The 22207-nt window shown below is 34.1% G+C and overlaps 2 pseudogenes across 2 annotated transcripts; one reads left to right on the top strand and one right to left on the bottom strand.

Moving 5' to 3' along the window:
• Nucleotides 1-971: 971 nt before the first annotated feature.
• On the bottom strand, nucleotides 972-10051 carry LOC143634815 (uncharacterized; annotated as a pseudogene). The gene is made up of 17 exons (XR_013153933.1): nucleotides 9903-10051; nucleotides 8650-8722; nucleotides 8425-8468; nucleotides 6537-6579; nucleotides 6298-6471; nucleotides 6115-6207; nucleotides 5482-5556; nucleotides 5355-5399; nucleotides 5057-5278; nucleotides 4392-4458; nucleotides 4185-4298; nucleotides 3804-3877; nucleotides 1775-1872; nucleotides 1636-1692; nucleotides 1502-1570; nucleotides 1367-1420; nucleotides 972-1234 (listed from the first exon to the last, which is right to left on the bottom strand). The product of XR_013153933.1 is annotated as an uncharacterized LOC143634815 (transcript).
• Nucleotides 10052-11738: 1687 nt separating this feature from the next.
• Nucleotides 11739-15244, top strand: LOC143634888 (beta-1,3-galactosyltransferase 7-like; annotated as a pseudogene). Its single transcript, XR_013153952.1, has 11 exons — nucleotides 11739-11868; nucleotides 11938-12034; nucleotides 12113-12165; nucleotides 12660-12865; nucleotides 12947-13010; nucleotides 13245-13317; nucleotides 13407-13527; nucleotides 14405-14492; nucleotides 14585-14708; nucleotides 14802-14911; nucleotides 14985-15244. The product of XR_013153952.1 is annotated as a beta-1,3-galactosyltransferase 7-like (transcript).
• The last annotated feature ends 6963 nt before the right edge of the window (nucleotides 15245-22207 follow it).

The following is a 22207-nucleotide window of genomic DNA, read 5'->3' on the forward strand; positions in this document are numbered from 1 at the left end:
ACATGGGCAAGGCTTGCGCTGAATCAAGCATTTCATTTGAAGTATAACGTGTACAAGTGATGCTTCTATAGGATATGTGGTCGATGAATTATGAATACTTTGAAACTTTTGAAGTTCAAACCAATCGTGTTCCGGTTTATGCTTTTTTGTAGTATCACATTCAATGTGAAATTCGTATATCATTTTGTTAGGGTGTGTTTTTGTAATGGAATCTATTAAGAGAATAGTGATGTAATATTTTGACTATGCAATGCAATAATTCATTATTCCATTTCAAAGATTGCTTCATTGTATATTTGGAGAACTTAGTCAATTTTATAAGTTATGCAAACCCCTTGAAATTTATTTAAGAAATTAAAACAGGATTTGATATTGTTTTGTGTTTTTCTTCTCTGTTAAAGAAAAAGAATTCCGCTAAAAGAATAAATCGATTTAATTTAACGTTTAACCCAAACGCTAAATCGCTAATCTTACTTTAATGTTTGTTAACTCTAAATTTTGTATTATACTTTTTTATTTATTATTTTTTCTAATATGGTTTATTCGAATGGATTCGAGTTCGATCTGAAATCAAATAAAATTACTTGTTGCAACCTTTTGTTGGATTCAAGTTTAGATAAAAAAAATTCTAGCTCGAATACGCCCAATTTGGTTTGATGAGGTTTGTCTACTTTTAATAACTTACTTTATTAGCTAATTTGCATAAACGGGATTTTTAATGGTTGGTTCACATAATTACGTACCTATTGTTTATGTTTAATTGTATTTTTATTACTTGTTATACACTGGTTCTTAGGCTACCAAACAATAAAATGCATGAAAAGGGTATAAACGTGTAGTTTAAACTTCATGTATAAAGTCGGTTTTATGCTAGAAGCATTGATTCCTCCATTTCACAAGCGTTAACCATAAACCACTTACTTTAGAAACCGGTTCTGGTTCACCATGACCAAAACCAAACTAGTTGTAAAAGCGACAAACTACCAAGCGGGGCTAAAATCTTTTTCGAAACACTTGAATAAGAATTAAGAAACAGCCCAACATACATAATTCAATTTATGACATAAAATAAGAATTAATAAACAACAATATGTTTATTCTGTCCTCAACTTTCAAATCTATTTTGAGCGTTTATAGTTAACAATGCAACTCCACATATAAATCATCCATCCATATTCTCTGTTATACTTTTACCCACCTTCCGCATTGTCCAAAATGCTGAAAAATAGTGATTCTACAAATCAAACGAAAAAACAAACGTCAATACCATCTTAAACTACTGCTTTTAATTTATTGACTTTAATGGTCAAACTCATCCAGATCAAATTTAAGGTTGAGCAAACAAGCTTATAAAGTTAGAACATACTTGCATCATGGCCCGCGGATTTGTAGTATAAGTTGTTACGATGGTTTTTTCAACCTGTTCAGCAACAACATTACATAACATTAGTTAATAGGAATGATGAATTGTAACTAAAAAAATATATATAAACGGACAAACCTCTAGCCGAAACCCATAATGAATCGCAACCCTTTTCACATCTTCCAAACTTAACTCAACTGACATTTCCTGTAAAGTATATAATAATATATAAACGCTGTAAAATCACAGATTCATGTAAACTAAGTACTTACATCTTGACCGTACATATCTGCAAAGTGATAAAGAAGTGGACCTAAGTTTATCCACACCTGCCACCCAAACAGATCGATTATGATTTTTTTTTTGTAACAAAATATATTTAACACTTGATGAAGGTAACTGACTACTTACACCGCCATCTTTAAGAATTTTTGAAATGATTTTAATGTACTCAACAATATTGTGAGCCGTATCAAGAAAGAAGCAGGTCACAACCGCATCCCACGCGCCTGCACGCAATCATTATTTTTGCACATCAAAACATTATAAATATGACAAGCTTATTGATAGCAATATGGTAATTTGGGTTATGATCACATTTCATGCACGGTGGCTATATTATCCCATGTTTTAAATTTAAGTGTCTTTTTAATTTAGAGATATTGGTTTTTAATACTCCTTTCACTCGTTGGATGATAACACTCCCAACATTGGATTTGTTACCCACCACTCCCAACTTTCACCATATTTGTTTCTGGCACTCCCGAACATAACTTAACGAACCTTAACTCCGTTAGTTTTCTTGCTGACGTGGAATTTTTATTAATAAAAAGTAGGTTGTGGGTCCCACCTTTCTTCAAGATATTACATCTTCACCCACCTTCAACAATTCAAAACCAGATCTCAAAAACCTGCCACCGTTCCACCGCCCAAAGTGACCACAATATCCACCTACCGCCACTATCAGCGTCGTCGGAATTCTTTGCTTGCCGGAAAAACGAGTTGCAGGTTTTCGGCAAATACCATATCCATCATTTCACCGCCACCGCCACAACAACCACAACACCCACCCTCCGCCATCACCAGTGTCGCACCCAACCACCTTTCGGAATCGTATGCTCGTCGGGAAAACGAGTTGCAAGTTTCCGGCGAGCACCATCTTCATCGTCTCTCCACCGGTGCACAATCTCCATGATCTCCATCATCTTTCTACACCATCTCCATTGTAAATAAAATGAGGTTGCCAGAAAAACAAGGTCGCCGGAAATGGAGGTTGAGGTTTTATGTTGAAGAAAGAAGATGGCGTGGGACCCACAACCTACTTTTTATTAATAAAAAGTTCCATGTCAGCAAGAAAACTAACGGAGTTATGGCTCGTTAAGTTCGGGAGTGCCATAAACAAATAGAGTGAAAGTTGAGAGTGGTGGGTAACAAATCAAAAGTCGAGAGTGTTATCATCCAACGAGTAAAAATTAGGAGTGTTAAAAACCAATATCCCTGTAACTTATGTATTTTGTTTAGTTTGACCCGTGTGTAGAAAACATGGGGTGTTTGTTCAGTTATTTATTTCCCACTAATTCTTGGTACTCGTTCTAATTAAAGAACACTAAAATGAATAAAAGGCGGAGAAGATTTAAAAGTTATTTTGTTTTATCTCATATTCGTGAGTTAGAGCAGATCCTATGTTGGTTCAACTTTGGCAAGTTGAATGATGATCTTAGAACCGCATCCAATCTGAGTGGTGCTATTGTATCTCGTGTTGAATTTGGAAGCCCTGTGAACTACCTTGAGTGGTATGCCATGCCTCAAGTTGCTCATAGTCTATCGGAACCTACATGCTTATTTGGTGGTGAATCTGTATCCAAATGAGTCGTAGTTCTATCCTTAACTTTCAACGGTTTTTGAACCGGTATACTTTGGGTCTCTAGGTTCAAAACAAACAGTAAAAACTAAGGATAGAACCATGACTAAATTGGACCCATATTCATCACCAAATGAACACAGAGGGTCGGATAGATTACAAGCAACTTGAGATACATACACACCACTCAAGCTATTTCGCAGGGTAGCCCGAGATGCAATCGCACCACTCATATTTAATTCGGTCCTAAGATCACCATTCAACTTGCCAAAGTTGAATGAGCATAGGATCTGCTCTGACTCATGCATATGAAATAAAATAAAATATCTTCTCTGCCTTTCATTCATTTCATTGTTCTTTGAATAGAATGAGTACCAAGATTTAGTGGAAAATAGATAACTAAACAAATACCCAATGTTTTCTAAACATGGGTCAAACTAAACAAAACAAATAAAATAAAATAAAAGGCCACTTAAATTTAAAACAAGTGAAAACATGGAATAATATAGCCACCGTGCATGAAATGTGATCATAACCCAAATTACCATATTGCCATCAATTCTTATTGCTATCACTTACCTACTTGACTTGGGTCGTTATATACTTCAACGAAGTCACCACCACACATAGAAAAGCCTTCCGTAATCCCTGCACCGTGAATTCATTATTATTAGTTTCATGTCTAATGGTCCAAAAGCAGAAAACATAATTAAACATAGAGTTACTTTTCGTCCCTGAGATTTAACTACTTGAGTACCATAATAATATAACTTAAGTATATTTAACCCAAACAGTCCTTTAAATAAAAAAATGACAGAAATGCCCTTCTACTTAATTGAAAAATCTAACGGAGTTATTCAAGTGGTTAAAAAATATAGGTTTGGTACTAAAGTAGTTAAACCTCAGGGGAAAAAAGGCAAATTTAACTCTTAAAATAAGAAAATGTTGTGGTTAGGTTACCCAGCAGGATGAATATCGGGAATGGATACTCCACGAAGCTGATCAGCATCAGATAATGAATTGCAATTGCTGTGAATCCACGGATGGATAGTCCACTCACCAACATCCTGAGTCCTGATCATAGTTATAATTAAATAAGTTTATTATTAACAAACATGTTGTCATGATGACAAAAAGCATCAGAACGGACAGCTTTACTTTACTTACTGATTGAGAATAAAACTTGAACAGATCATCATGTAGTATGAGAATTCATTTCCTTGACTTATGAAACCTGTACATAATAAAATATAAAAATAAAAAAAACTATTATGATTAATTTAATTACACCCTTACATATTTGAAAACTTTCCATATATACCCAATTAAAACTAAACATATCATAATGCCCAACTTAAATGCATTTTTTTTACTTAAAGACCTTTGACCCCTTTCCATTATATTTGTTAAAGTTTAAACCCTACTATTTATTTGGATTTTGATCGAAACCGAACCGAACTGTCGTCCCTCCTCTTTTGTTCTCTACGCCGACCAATAATCAGATCTGTATGTTCGAATCAAATAATCAAACCAGGTATAAATTATAATCGCATAATAATTTGAACAATAAGCGATCTATCTCGAATCAGATATCGAACCAGGTATAAGCTAAAAATGGGTAAATAAAAATCAAGTTAAAAGACAGGCATATATGAAATTTGAAAATTTTAAGAAAATGAGGGTAAATGGTCATCTATTAAACCGTTACTAAAAGATTTGGTATACTTTCTATTTTAACTACTTTGTAAGGGCGTATATAATGTTTTCAAAGTTTGTAGGGGTATATACGAAGTTGCTTCTATATATTTTACAGATTGAAGTATAATACATACCAAGACAAGAGATTTCCAATGCCAGCCTTCCTAATCCAGCACCAGGAAATAGGCAAGTAGGAGGGCTACAAACACCATAACAATAATTATAATAATAACTATAATTACAATTATGAAAAAAGAACATGTTCCCATGTGTCATCTTTCTTTTCTACGATTAGGAAAATGGCGTGCAAGTTCTTCAAGAATTGGCTTATAACATTGGTCCCGTTCCTTCTGCCCCTGTGTTTAGAGACCAAATAAAGTCAAATTTGATTTTGATGGTCAACATTGAAGCAAAGAGTTAAACAATGAATACCTCAGTAGCCCAGTCTCTAACTATATTCCTGATGACACATCGAACCTGAACAATATTATTTAAGTACAATTCTGTCATCTTTAACAAGTTATAAGTAACAATTTCCCAACTGATTGTAAATATATACCTTATCAACATCCACTAGAGGAACATGAAAATGGGGCATTGACTCTAGATAATCAGTAGGAGCTTCAGCTGAAGGCTGAAAATGAAATACATAGCAACAACAACATCAATATCAAATGCATTTCTGTAGCGTGAAAGACTAGAAACTAAATACACATAACATGATCATACAACTGAAATCGGCCAGCATTACATGACAAGGAATCAAAGAGTAGAATACTTTTGATACTGTAGTGATCTGCTAGTTAGCTCGCTAAATTTAACCACAACATTAAGTGAATGCTAATATTAACTGTAGCCGCTAAGAGTATCAGAAGATATCTGAGGACCTATTGTTAGATTAGCAGATATGTATAAGCAGCAATATGTCCATATCGGTCATTTGGAAATTATCATACATTTATGCTTTCCTTTTATCAAACCATCTAAGTTGGGTTGCAATAATCCAAGGAACACTCATCCATGAGAACAAGGATTTTTAATTAACTCAAAAGTAATTTTCCCATTAAAAGTAAAGAAAAAAGGCATTTACAAGTCCTGACCTATAAGTGTATGCATCAAGTGAGAAATTTTAAACGTGATGAATGAATATAGGCCACATTAGATGAGGAACAAAAAAGAACTAAACACTCACATCCTTGTTGGAAGCAGTAAGAGGGTCAAAAGAGTTCTCATCCTTCACACATGTAGCATCGTCACAGCCACACTTATGAGTGTCACTATTATCCTGCAATTTTGCTATCAGTATGAATACAAACAAAAGTAACACAAGTAACAAAAGAATACGATATATATATATACACATATATAAATGTACCTCATGCACTGCGCAAACTTCACCAGATTTCTTAGAATGTGGTCTTCCGCTTATTGAGGCTGGTTCACAACAGGGATCCCTATCTTCTGAGTGAGCATGACCACATGAACCATCATCCAGATGCTCACAAACATTATCATCGTCTTGGCTCATATCAACAGGAGGCTCAAACGCCTGAAAACAAAATGCATATATGTTTTAAAACCAATTAATGCACAGATGAAGGCTGAAATGATTACCTTTAGCATTTCAAAAATGAAATAGGTATTTTTTGAAATACACCTGCAGGAATAAAGAGGACACTGATTAATACCTACCAAGAAACTATGGTACTAATCTACCATAACATCTTTGGTGACAAAAAAACATACAACCAGATAATGAATAATAACCTGAGAGTAAATATTCAGATAACAATACAACTAGCACAATAAAGGTAATTTTTTTGCTGGAAAGAAACCTCATACAACTAAGTGTGGTTTGGATGCATATTTTAATTAGTTTGCCTGGCCCCACCATCCAACCATATTCTTCTAGAAAGAAACACTCATGCCACATATTGAGAAAGTAGCTGATGTTCTGGCACAGATAACAAGATTAACACTGATCCTTTAATCAAATGGGCTAATGGCTCTCAAACTTTTATGGTTTCACGTTCACAATAAAGTCAAGACCTCAGTGGACAAATTTGTAAGGAATATAATAAATGATAAACATGAAAACACATGCTAACATATGCCTTGACAGAAACATAAACAGATCAATCAATCAATCAATCAATCATGCCCAGTAAAATCCCACCGACAGCAAAGCTATAAGTAGGGTCTGGGGAGGGTGGGATGTAGGCACACCGTACCTCTATCCAAAGGAATAAAGAGGTGGCTTCCAGAGAGACCCTCGGCTCTAAGTACATGTGTATGAAGCAAAATAAAGGAAATCAAAGTTTAACAGTTATATAAAAACTACTACTAATTATAATAATATTAATAATAAGATCACAGTTTAACAGCTATATAAAAGCTAATAATAATTATAATAATAATAATAATATATGTAAGGGAAATACCATTATGGTATGTGACCTAAATAAGTTAAGTCTAAGCCCTAAGGTATTCAAATCTCTCTAAAAATCCTTAACTTTAATTCTACTTCTCCACGAATTCCTATCCTCAACCATGTCCTCGGAGAGGTTTAGGTCTATCAAATCATGCCTAATCCTCTCATCCCAAGTCAATTTCGGTCGTCCTCTACCCCTCCTCCCCTCTATAGTAATGTTTTCTACGGATCTAACAGGATTCGTCGTCTGTCTTCTCTTTACATGTAGAAACATAAACAGATAGAGAGCTGAATCGAGAAAACGGTTAACTGAAGTACCAGAGCTAGGCCTGGCAAACTGGCCGGATTGGGTGGGTTCGGGTCAATACAGGTTTTGGCCAAAACAGAGGCGGGTTGCAACGAGTCATTTTAGAATTTTTTGTACCAAAATAGGTTCTATTATACTTCCGTATGGTGGGCTGGTGGCTAGTGGTGGAGGCGATGGTGAGGACAACTACAAGGTAGTATTAGAGGTGGAGGTGGCAGTGGTGGATGACGTGGTGGCGGAAATAGAGCGACGATGGTGTTGGACGAGACAGTGGTACCGAAGCTGGAGACAGGGTTTGGAGTGGCGGCTGTGCCAGTGATGGTGATAATGATGGCGGTGGCATCTGCGACAGAGAGTAGGTGGAGATGACAAACAATGGTCATGGGGAGTGCCAACCCATTTGAACCCTTTAAAGTTAAGAGTTTTATAATTGTAATCTAAGCATTTTGACCAACTGACAGATTTGGATGACCGAAGTAAGCCCATATACAATTTATTCATTGAAAAATGGGCCATGATTGCTACCTATAACCAGAGCATATCTTCATTGAATAGGCTAGAAGCTCACATAACTGTAATCTATAACTGATAACAAATTCCTCAGCTTTTTAAAATTTTTCAGAATACTCCTTAAACAACCTCGATTTTCAGAATGATGCCTAGTCATTCTGATTATTCAGAAACAATGCATGCACACTCAATGCCTAATGGAGAACAAGCGCGCGCACACACGTATACATACATAAAAGTTGAAAAAGATATACCGTCTCAATTTCTGATATTTTAAAGGAAGATGCGACAGCAGAGCCTGCAAAAAGTTAAAAAAAAATATGTAGTCAACAACAAAATGAGTCATCTTCCTCAACACTAAATGATACACATGATGATGCATTGCAGAGTCTTCTAAAATATACAGAAGTCAATTATCATGATGATGATGATGATGTAAGTTATTATGATTTATGAGTTTGGAGGAAAACATATTATACCTTGTGAGCCACCGGAAGCCTTCTAAAAGATCTCTCATATCTTTTCACATCCTCCTCTGCAGCTTCTGGATAGCTGCATCAACCCATTTGAGAAAAATATGAGCCATAAGTACTTATCATTTATTTTATTTTTTTATAGAAACAAAAAATATCATGGTGAATATGACAGACAGATTCTGTGAGAGAAACAACTGAAGGTTCTTTTTGAACTTTGAAGATTTTAAAAAACAGCAAGACGTTTGTAAACATAGTCAATAACATGTAACAACCTCAAATAACAAAAGGAAAGTGTTTTTTTTTTTTTTGAAACATGATAAAATAACATTGATTTAATTGTAGCATGCATCTTTAAGATTAATACTGTACATCACGGCATCCGATCTCATCACACGCGCAACATGGAATCACATTCGCTGCAGTTAATGCACTTGTATCAACACGTCGTGTGCATCCCGTATTATGCATGTATTATAAAACCAAGCTTGTTCCATGATAAGTCCAACTAATTTCATCCTCATTAGACTAATTTCATCCTCACCTAATGACTATGCAACTAGTTTCCAAAGCCAATAAATAGAAACTTCACTAATTCTTCATATTTGATTATTTTCAACATTTGATGTATTTATTAGTTTCCCATGAATAAGAGATCTATACATATATTCTTTAATAGCTTCCTCATATGCAAGTTATCCTAGGCTCCAATAATTAAAAGAATGTTTTCCTAACCTAAAAGAAGGCAAGTAAATAAAACACAATTACGATTTATCACTGGTATTGTAAACCGGCATATGTCCTATTGTCCTGTGCAAAAACATTTCATACAATCATAGTGACTTTTCAGTTCCCATGTATAGGTTCAGGATTAAAAGCTAATTTATATGAGTATAATACACATCAGCATCTGTTTCTGCAATTCAATGTATACTATACATATAGCAGATTTAAAACTTTTGGCTGTAAAAATGAATAAAACTTGACGTTGATGTTAACTTCAATTTTATCGTTGTAAATAAACACAATTAGCGCCAATTGACATTGAATACAATAAAAATTGCGTCTACTGAAAGCAAATAAACTAACGCAGATAAGAAGATATTAATTAATGATACTACAATATACACGCTTAACGAAGCCAGAGCCTATGGTGAATTTGAAAGTCAAAAGGCTAATTAGACAGTTATGTAACTGAATTAGAGAAACGTAAGGTGTAGTAGAGTGAATTGATGATGAATTGAAGGAGAAGTGGTTACTTGATATAGGCGGAGACGATGCGACGGAGAGATTTGACTTCTAAGGCTTCTTCGTACTTTCTCCGGCGAAGCTCTTCGTCACACATGGTGGTAGTGATAGTGGACATATTGGTGGTTTGACCAGAGAGTGAGACAGTGTTTAGCGGCGAAGTAATAATAAAGTTAAAACAGATGGGTGCGGTGTGGGTTGGGTTGGGTTGGGTTGGGTTGGGTTGGTCTATTGGGCCGAGCGGATGGATCCAGAAACATGTATTGGATATTTTTTTATTTTTTTTTATTATATTACATAAATGGTTTTATCCCAGTATTACGGGGTTCGTCTTACATTATTTGTTTTTAATATTTATCTATTTTCAAAATTTTTACTTTTTTTACTGTATGAAAGTTAATAATATACTTATGGTTTGATATTAAATTGTTTCACAAATAAATGAGATGTTATAACTCGGTTTAAAAGTTATATGAGTTTGATGGGACCCAAGACCCGTTTATTTTTTTTACTATAAAATTGGTTTTTTAATTATAAATAACATATATCTTTTTTTAAATAAATCAGATATAATTTTTAGTATATTTGTACTTTATAAGGTTTTTGTATCAAATATTTGGTGATATTAGTTTTTAATTTAATGAGATGTTATAACCCGTTTAAGAAATATCTGGGTTTGATAAGACCCATACCCGTGAATTCGGGTCAAATGCATAAGAAGACTTCATTTAAAAATCAAGCAAATCTGGTGACTCCGAAAAAAAGGGAAGCGACCACATCGCGACACATAGGATTTTTATGTTTTCGTTTTTATATATTATAGATACGATTTTCTTTTAAGATATATTTTTTTTTCTAATGGTTCTAGAAATGAACGTACTATTTTGTTTTTCAGCACGTTTATTTATTAAATTCATACATGGCGTTCGTGAATAGCAATGATAATAATAGGATATACAATTTGTATTAACTTGTAATTGGAGTTTATTTTTATTTATATACTTCAAATGATCTAACTGACAGTAGTAACTTTTCACTTTACTATTGTTATTTTTTATCATTAACTTTTTACGATAATGTGATTAGTGATACCATCAACAACACTTATATGTCACTACATTTATCAGCTACTCCTTCACTCCCCTCTACTACCGTCTTACATGCTATCACATCCACATCACCCGCCGTAAGTCTAGTGTATGATTTGGGTGTTATATGTTTTGATGTTTGATTCATGTGAGTTAGGTTTGGGGTTATCAGTAGAACATGAAGTGTGTGGATGGATTTTGGCTTCTGATTGTTTGTATTTTATTTTCCTTTTTTTATCTAAGGAATTGTACTTACTAATTTAAATTTATCCCAAACATAACCGATAAAAAATGTAATTTACAACATTATACATTTTTAAAGGGTTAAAAAAGTTTGAAATTTACGTGCCAACAAAATTGTTTGATTTAATTAATTAGTTTTTAAATAGCGATGAACAAATGACACCGGTATCATGTTTACAAAAAAATCAGAATCGAGAAATTCGGGATTTATATGAGTCGACATTGGTATTTACAGAATTTTTGCCTACGACATTGGTACTGTACTATACCAACATCAAACCGAACATTGTCGATACCGATAAGAAGTTCTTAAAAATTCGAGATTTGAATCAAACTTTTAATCACATACACTCACTTAAATTTAAGAAAAAGAAATAAAAACCCAAGGACCAAAATACAATATAAGTAGTTATACTCCCATAATTTCTCCGAAATTTGTCTCATGATTTGACTAATAATTCATTTCAACTGTAACCATATTGACTAGTGTAACACACGTTCAACGCTCTCCCATAATTGTCCAGAAGATGAAGAACAACAACCACCGAAGCGGTGGTGTGATGATGAGATCATCATCATCATCACCCAAATGGATCATCATCTTCAGCATCTTCAGTTTCCTATGTGGCATGCTCTTTACAAACAGGTATTGATATCTTCATAATTTATTTGAAACTAATTAGATCGGTGGGTTTATAAATTTGACTGGTTATAGGATTTGGATTCCGATTGAATCCGAAGGAAGGATGATGAGACCCAAAGAACAGGGGATTAAAATTGTTGCTGCTCATGATGATTGCATAACAAACAAGGTTTTGACTTTTAGTTTTTACTAGTAATAATAATAATAATAATTAGCATGTAATAATTAACTGTTTGGTTACTTTCAGGATAATGATGTATTGGGAGAAGTTCATAAAACCCAAGAAGCTATCAAGTTAGTATTTTGCATCCCTAATTAGTTTTATATTGCTCTATCTATGTGTTCTTATGCTAAGAATTATATATCTAAATACTAGATACTAAAAGAACAGGAGTAACAAAATGAGTCATTTTTATTTATTTGGATCCTAAAAAATCTTGAATAAAAGAAAATGATAAAAATGTGTTTTTTATTTGCCATTCCTGAATTAAAAGAAAGGAATTTTGTTTATGTATAAACGGTTAAAAGTTTAAAACACATTTGTATGTTAGAAGTACAAAATAAAGTTCAACGATTTATGTTTGTTCGTATTGTTCTGGTACTAATTTAGTATTCTGTAGTGAACCTCACCCTGTACATCATACAGCCCGTATTAAAGAATCTAAAAAATAGGAGTTTTATTTTTATTTTCATACATCAATCAATCAGTCATGTTTTTTTCTTTCAAGTGGTATGGTTTTGATGTTTATCTTTTGAAGTATGATATTTATGATTGTTCGAGTGTATCAGGATACTTGAAATTCAATTTCAGAGCTGAGATTGGAGCTCTCCAAAAATCAAAGTTCATCTGAGGAAGCGGTCCGTGATGATTTGCATCCTCACACGACAGATGGAAACACGAGTGAGAGTAGAAAAAAGGTGTTTATGGTAATTGGGATTAACACTGCGTTTAGCAGCAGAAGGAGACGCGATTCGATTAGAGAAACGTGGATGCCTAGGGGTACTTAGTTGTTGTTTATATGTTACTTACTTTTATACGCCTCTATCGCCTTTTTTTAGAAATAGTTGAATCTTTGTGTAGGTGAAAAGCTTCTTCAGCTCGAGAAGGAAAAGGGTATTATCGTCCGTTTCATGATTGGGCACAGGTACTTGTTTAAATCTTTAAAAGTGTATGATCATGGCACAATAATTTTCAATTTTGTTTTTAGTTCGGTTCAGTTTTTTTGTAAATAATTTATACCTAATTACCTATGGATGTTATATTTCTGAAATGACTTATTTGGCACATGAAATCCAAATAAGAAATTGGCCATTACTAGCAAAAAAAATTAGCTTACTTTTCCGGTTTTTTTTCTCATTTTTGTTTTTTTCTATTGCAGTGCAACATCTAAGAGCATTCTAGATCGAGCCATTGACTCAGAGGAAGCTCAACATAAAGATTTCTTTAGGCTGGTAAGACAAAAGATAAAAAGAGGAATATTTCTTGATTCGTTTTGACTTCAAGACTCTAAACCTTATTTATCATCATGGACTCATCACAGGAACATGTTGAAGGGTATCATGAGCTAACTTCTAAAACACGGATCTTCTTTTCAACAGCTTTCGCCAAATGGGATGCAAAGTTCTATGTGAAAGTGGATGATGATGTTCATGTCAATCTAGGTATGATTATCGATTTTCTCGATTTTTGTATACTTTATTATTTCCTTCACCGCCTATGAAATGGCAAACATTACCGATTTTTAAAGAGAACTGCAATATTTACAATGTTGTAAAGCATTTAACATAAAATTAACTATTTACCTTTAATTATCACTGAAAAATTTGTCCCAATTCAAAAAGTTATTTATGCTGACATGCAGATCAACTATTATTTTTTGTTTCTTAATTTGAGGTAGGCCTATAAATGAACGGAACTTTCAGTGAACCGTTCGGCGGAAAGTTCATTTACTAATAAACAAACAAACATGAACAAAATAGTTTCTTAATCTAGTTAAACGAAAGAACATTAACGCGTGTCTCGTTTGTTCATTTATGTTTGTGAACGTTCGTTCACTTAAATAAGTGTATGTTCATTTATGTTCGTTTGTTTGTTTATGCTCGTTAATATATTCATTTAAATTTGTTTGGCCCATTACAACTTAGTTTAGTTTTAGTAACTTTTTAGGCCCAGCACATTGTTCTTCACATTACTTTAACCGGTTTTTAGCTCAGTTATGTTTTTATGTTTGTGAACCGTTCGTTTATACTGTTAACGAACGAACATAAACAAACACGAACATGTTCATTTTCTTAACAAATGGACACAAACAAGAAAATCCCATTTGTTTAATTGTCCCTGTTTGATTTGACAAGCCTACTTTTGAGGCAACCGTAGAACAAGCCTATGTAGTTTGTAATAAGTATTGCTGCTGCTGCTGCTGCTCTTAGTTTTTTATGATAATAATAATAATAATTATTATTATTATTATTATTGTTGTTGTTGTTATTATTATTATTATTATTGTTTTGCTGTTATGACAATGAGCAATTGATGCAGGCATGTTGGCTACAACTCTTGCACGGCATCAGTCAAAACCAAGGGTTTACACAGGATGTATGAAATCCGGGCCGGTTCTTTCACAAAAGTAAACGCTTAAACAATTACATTTCATCATATCATTCATCTAGGAAAATGAATTTATCCATAAGTTTTATTTTTTAATATTATGTCTCGTAGGACAGTGAAATACCATACCTGAATACTGGAAATTTGGAGAGGAAGGAAATAAGTATTTTCGTCATGCAACCGGACAGATTTATGCAATCTCAAATGATCTTGCTGCATACATCTCTACCAACCAGTAAGTTTCTTTGACTTCCAAAAGTCAAAAATGGAGTAATAGTCAATCTTGTTGTTCATTATTACAACATTATCTAAAATCATGAATGTTTAGGCCGATTTTGCACAAATACGCAAATGAAGATGTGTCACTTGGAGCTTGGTTTATCGGTCTTGATGTTGAGCATATCAATGATCGCAACATGTGTTGTGGGACCCCTCCTGGTGCGCCTATCATCCTTTTCTTTGTATTTTTCTATATTTTTTTTTTGTATAATTAATCATTGGAGTTGTGTAGATTGTGAATGGAAGGCAGAAGCGGGTAACGTGTGCATAGCATCGTTCGATTGGAGTTGCAGTGGCATTTGTAAATCCGTTGAAAGACTCAAGGATGTTCACAAGAGGTGCGGGGAAGATCCCGCTGTTCTTTGGAGTGCACAATATTAGTTGTGTCAACTGTCAAAGAATTTTGGTAGAATAGTATCAGCTGTATACTACACATATTGTTGTTATATACAAGGCAAGTAAATTTTATGAAATCACAGGAAATTTGAGAAACTATGATCCTATTTGATACTGATTAGGCCATACATGAAAAGAAAACTATATATAAATATTACATGTCTGCTCTTTTTATTAGCGATTTTCCGTTAGTTCTGGTTTTTTTTTTTTCATGTGTTCTAAATCTGGTTAAGTGATTATTGTAAATGGATAAAAGAGGATGTTTTGCTGCAGGCTGTGTTGCCTTAAGTCCATCTCCAATTGTCACTGATCCAGGTTTACAAGCACAATAAACAAAAGATGTGTCCACAAGTCAAATATACAGGGTCAAAACATTGTGTACAGTACTCATTATGGAATTGATTAACAATATTGCCAAAGCTCACGGAGGCGTATCTGTTTTTGGCGGAGTCGGTGAACGGACTCGTGAAGGAAATGATTCTTTACATGGAAATGAAAGAATCTGGAGTAATTAATGAACAAAATATTGCAGAATCAAAAGTAGCTCTAGTTTACGGTCAAATGAATGAACCACCGGGAGCTCGTATGAGAGTTGGTTTGACTGCCCTAACTATGGCGGAATATTTCCGAGATGTTAATGAACAAGACGTTCTTTTATTTGTTGACAATATCTTCCGTTTTGTCCAAGCAGGATATGAAGTATCCGCCTTGTTGGGTAGAATGCCTTCCGCCGTGGGTTATCAACCTACCCTTAGTACCGAAATGGGTTCTTTACAAGAAAGAATTACTTCTACCAAAGAAGGGTCCATAACTTCTATTCAAGCTATTTATGTACCTGCAGATGATTTGACCGACCCTGCTCCTGCTACGACATTTGCACATTTAGATGCTACTACCGTACTATCAAGAGGATTAGCCGCCAAAGGTATCTATCCAGCAGTAGATCCTTTAGATTCAACGTCAACTATGCTACAACCCCGGATCGTCGGTGAAGAACATTATGAAACTGCACAACAGGTTAAGCAAACTTTACAACGTTACAAAGAACTTCAAGATATTATAGCTATTCTTGGATTAGACGAATTATCCGAAGAAGATCGTTTAACCGTAGCAAGAGCGCGAAAAATTGAGCGTTTCTTATCACAACCGTTTTTCGTAGCAGAAGTCTTTACGGGTTCTCCGGGAAAATATGTTGGTTTAGCAGAAACAATTAGAGGCTTTCAATTAATCCTTTCCGGAGAATTAGATGGTCTTCCCGAACAGGCCTTTTATTTGGTAGGTAACATCGATGAAGCTACGGCGAAGGCTATCAACTTAGAAACGGAGAGCAATTTGAAGAAATGACCTTAAATCTTTGTGTACTGACCCCTAATCGAATTGTTTGGGATTCAGAAGTTAATTAATAATGACTAAATAATCTATCCTTTCATAATGCATAGAGCCAATTTTTGAATAAATAGGTGGTTTTTTCAAAATTTTTACTTAAAAATGTATCAAAGTTATCAAACGAGTCAAAACATATCAAACGGACTAAATAAATAGGTGGTAATTTCAACATCTTTACTTAAAAATGTATCAAAGTTATGAAACGAGTTAAACGTATTAAACGGACTAAACATTCAAAAAATGTATCGAAGTTATGAAACAAGCCAAAACATATCAAACAGACTAAACTCATTATCCATAGCGTATTTACATTTACAAAAGTTTAAAATCAAACGGACTAAAAATTGTCCACAACGTATTTACATTAAAAATGTTTAGTACTTCGTAAACCGATTGATACTAAACGTTCTTAAAATGTATCAACGTAATGAAACGAGGACTAAACATTGTCCATAGCGTATTTACATTTACAAATGTTTTGTACCTTGTAAAACAATTTCATATTAAACATTCTAAAAATGTATCAAAGTAATGAAACGAGGACTAAACATTAAATGTAACATATCAAAGTAATGAAACGAGAACTGAACATTGGCCATAGCATATTTACATTTACACATGTTTAGTACCTCGAAAACCGAAAACCGATTGATAATGAAACGAGAACTTAACATTGGCCATAGCATATTTACATTTACACACGTTTAGTACCTAGAAAACCACTTTTATCAATCACTTCAAATAACTATTTTCATCATCAATATCTTAAGTTAATATGAGTGTTTAAAACAGAAAATCAAAATGTTTATTATCTAAATAGCTAAAAAATAGTAGGGTCACGTGAAACTTTGCATTTAATCGTAAAATTATTCATTCTTATTCTTATTTTATTCTTAGTCCTAGTGCCGTGGGCGGCAAATGTTGAGCGCCAAGAAGAGACAAGGGTGCAGCAAATGTTGAGCGACAAGGTTAAGAACAACGACTCGCCAATAAAAGGGGCGATATGTATTCGTAGCCGGTGAACGTTTGGAAGAATATTATTATATTAATAATGAACCATGTCAATGGCGAAGATTTATTATATGAATGATGGACCCAGTCAATGGCAAGTCTTGGGACGATTTTTGGGCTAAAATACCGCCCCTTAGCTGTATCACCCCTATATCACGTGTCAAAATCCCCTTATTTATCCCCTTATTTATAGTTCATCCAACATACATAACCTATCCAATATACATACCTATTTAATATGCATAGCCAGGCTATAAGACTTGTACATTAACGTGTGAAAAACTTGTACAATTCAATTTACACATCGACTTGAATAACACGTTTGTACATTAATGCGTGGAAGACTTGTACAATTCAATTTACACCTCGATTTGAATAACACGTTTGTACATTAATGCATGGAAGACTTGTATAATTCAATTTACACCTCCACTTGAATAAGACGTTTGCATCAAAGCAAACGCAAAAGATTAGATCAATATAACAACAAAGCAAATGCAAAAAATAGATCAATATAACAATAAGCATGTCGTAACGGTATGTTTGTAACAATATGTTTGAATTACATAAAAATAACAATAAGCATGACGTACGTAACGGTATGTTTGAATTACATAGAAACAATTTTTTTGTAATCAAAGCACTTTAAATATAATTAGTTGAACAATAATTTATAAAAATCTAATCTTTCACGTACCGTGAATACCAAAACCAAAACGACATAGATGTGATCTCATAACATTGTAAAGGCTATACATACAAAATTTTTAATCCCACTAGTTATATATATACACACAAACCACCAAAATGTATATATTGAAACTAAACCAACGTTACATATGGAATTGAATTTCTGGTGGCGTTGGACGTTGTGGCCCAACGTCCGGCGGGTTTGGAGGCATCCATTCTGGTGGTGCTGTTGGTGGAACTATCTCAGGACCACCAGGAGTGCTTGGTGGCACCGGTATATCCGGCCCCGGAGGTTGGATTCAAGGGTCCGGTATCGGTGGCCCTGGAAACTCTGGGGCCGGATTCGGTGGCGGTTGGATTCCAGGGTCCGGTATTGGTGGTTCGGGAAACTCCGGGACCGGATTCGGTGACAAAGGCGGAGGATCAGAAGGTTTTTGTGGAGGATTGGGTGGTTGGGTTATGAGGGAGATATAATTCGCTGGTGGATGTGGATTTTGTTTGGTTTTGATGGATGTGAAAGGTGGTAGAAAGGTGTGTGTTTTGGTGAGTGAGTAAATGGTTGGGTATGAGATGTGTTTCATGATAAGATTTGAAGAGATTGGAAATGACATTGTTTGTTGTATGATAACTGATAAGAATGTGAAGATGCATGTATATGCAATAGGTTTGAGGAAACGGACACGTGGATAGCGTATACAAGAGATTGGTGTAAAGTGTATTTTTTATGTACACGTAGCTTTTAACTCCAACTAGTGACAGATCCGGCATTTTTTTCTTATGGATTCACCATTTTTCAGATTTTAAATTAGCCCCAACCTAACATTAAATTTTTCGGGTCGGTCAGGTCGAAGAACATTATAAAATACGATATCATAATAAAAACTAAAGAAGTATTCAAATATGACATTTAGTCATTCAATCATTATTTGTGTTCGACGTTTACCAATTGTTTTCCAACATAAAAAAACGTAAAAGGTTGATCTAGGAACTAATGTTTCAGTACTTAAAAAGCAAGCTCTCATACATGCTCCTGACAGTGTGAGTTCACTAATTAGACCGTAAATTAAAACCAACGCACAGTATTTTTGTGAAAGTGAGTTAGTGATACTATTTGTGTTGGGTATTTCGGGTTCTTCATATATCTAACAATTTGTGAAAGTGGTTTAACAATTTTTGTTTGATATTCCAGGTTCTTCATATATCTACATTACCTTCTTTGAATATTACCTCTACATCCAAACTCAGTCCCATCCGGCATCCACCAACCCTAATATTAGTAACCCTACCACCTGTATCTTCATCTTCTTTTAAGTTGATAAGATACGGTTGATGATATAATGTTCCAACTCATCCTAAGATTTTAAAACTTTGATCACTAGCTAGTTTCCTACATCTAAGAAACAATTAGCGAGCAATATTTACTCGCGAATTACTCAACTGGACCGCAAATATTGTTATTGTTCCTTGTTATTTTCAAAATTGAAAATATAATAAAACAATAATGGATAAGTTGTAGGTGCTTTAGCAATACCATTAATTTGATATAAAACAATGTAGAAGGTTTTGCATCTTTACACTTAACACAAAACTGCAGTTGCTTCAACAGTTAGTCACCAACATAAACATATGAATATATATATATATGTTAGCCAATGTTAATCCCAATTAAGTAATTTTGCCATCAGTTAAAACCAAAAACTCAAACATTTTAACCTATTATGCACAACTGCACTAGTGGCCACAATCTACTAATTTTATTCACTACAACAGTTGGATCTTTTTTTACGTTTTGGTAATTACAAATTGAAATAACAATAGGCAGCAAACAAAAAACAATGGTGCTAGTTGCCTTCTGGGTGCATCCAAAAAGGACAGAAACCCTTATTGTAAAAAAGGTGCGCAAGAAGGGAATTGAACCCGGGTTGTCAGCATTGAGAGGCAGAATCTTTACCAATGCAACAAGGTTAACTTTGTTTATAGTTTCACTCGACCTTTTTTATGTGGGTTCACTCCAATATTTTATATACGCATCCTATTAAAAATTCAAAACCCAGTGGGTTCCCGTGAACCCGTATCGCACATACTAGATCCGCCCCTGACTCCAACGTCCGGACGGATGCATCTTTGACAGTGTTTTAATAGTTTTTTTGAAACTTCTTCAAAGAATATGTCGTGGCCCAACACGTACGTAGCTTAGTGAAATGATCAATGAGTGATCACTATACATGGTGAGAACTTGTAATAGTGCTCTGTACCGGTTAAGATATTTTTTTGGGTGGAAGACAAACTTCTGGTAAGATCCACCGGAACCATTACAAACGTGCTAATTGTATATCATTTCCAAGAACAAAATTAAAATTGTTAAAAACCAAAATTAATTTATAAAATAACCTATTTACTACTCTATATGTTCTAATAGAACTAACCGTGGGGAAGTTCTTTTCGTATTAATCTGATATCAACAACATCGCCAAAATGAGTATGAAATAGGATGGAAGTTGAATGATCTAGAGTGATGAAAGACCGCTTGATGCTTGGACTAACATTGCGAGCGCCTATTTAGCTGATTGCTAAAGTAAAACCTTTATTTACGGGATGTTGCCATAGACGTGTAGCGAATGCCCACATGAGGACATGTGTATTTTGGTGGTGGGAAATGCGAGAGACCAAATATTTGAAGATCGTATTCAGTCAATTGTTTTGAATCACATGATTTAACTGGCTACTATTTTAATACGTTAAAACGGTCTCAACAAAAAGAAAGTGCATTTTCCAAGAAGTGCACGCGCTTACGTTATTTCATCAGTTGAGAGTTGAGGTGATTCCTCTTATGAGTTAGTTGAAGGATGGAACTAGTGACTAATACCAACACATGAGAGACAATTTTTCCTTGATGATAAATTATATCACTCATCACCACGAAAATCATTATGTTGTACATACAGATTTATGACCAAAACTCATTATTTCGTGTTAGGAGTTTTCAAGCTCAAAACTTAAGTTTCTAATCCGCTATATTAATCAAGTTTTTCCATACCAAATTCTTTGAACCCAAATGTAAAACCAAAAACCGATTTATAACCAAACCCATAAGTAAAACCAAAACCAAAATTTCAGTTTTGATTAGATTAATTAAATGGCAAGTTGGAAATAAATAATTCACATTTTGTATATTGGTCGATAATAATCCTACCATTATAAATCACAACCAACGATCTAATCTTTCAACGATCTATTGACTTATCAATTTATCTACTTTCTGGTCGGAACTAATATTCGGGTCAAAAGACTTTTTTGTTCACTATTAAATTTTGAGTCTACTGGTCAGGATCCGACTCCCGACTCAAAGTTCGGATTCTGAACAGTACTATCTCGCATAAATCTTTAAAATCTCATTACTTGAGTTTTACATATATCCAATTAACATGATTCTAATTGTGTTGTTCTCGGTTTCAATCCAAGTTTACTGTCTCCAAGTTTCAGGTTCGTTCGAGTTTACTTTGCCAGCACGTTAAAAGTTCGGTTTCTCGTTTTATTCTTATTATTCACTAAAACTTGCCTCCTTAATAAGGTGAGAAATAATTCACCTCATATTTTACCGGTTTTAAATACTCTGGAGACTTATGTGTACCTACTCATATTTTATATATCATCTATTATACAACTAGCAAAGTGAGAATATTGTGTGTTGATCAATTAAATGACTAATTGTTATTTGTTTAGCTGTTTTATTTTATCGCATTCAGAGACTATCATAATCACATTATAGTATGATCATACGACTGTCATAGTAGCCAGAGCCCGATTTGGTAGGCAATGGTCAACTATATTTTACCTTATGTTTCAACTAATTATAATATTTAACAAACTATATTTCTAAACCTTAAACATGGACAAGTGTCTTTACATGTTTTATTCGTCGGTTAAACGATTTTCTTAAACTATGCTTTCGCGTTTGTTATAGTTGGTCTT

This window comes from Bidens hawaiensis, unplaced genomic scaffold (assembly GCF_021521415.1).
Source record: "Bidens hawaiensis isolate Kalapana, Puna unplaced genomic scaffold, B.hawaiensis_p1.1 tig00000512_1, whole genome shotgun sequence".
Classification (NCBI taxonomy): Eukaryota; Viridiplantae; Streptophyta; class Magnoliopsida; order Asterales; family Asteraceae; genus Bidens; species Bidens hawaiensis.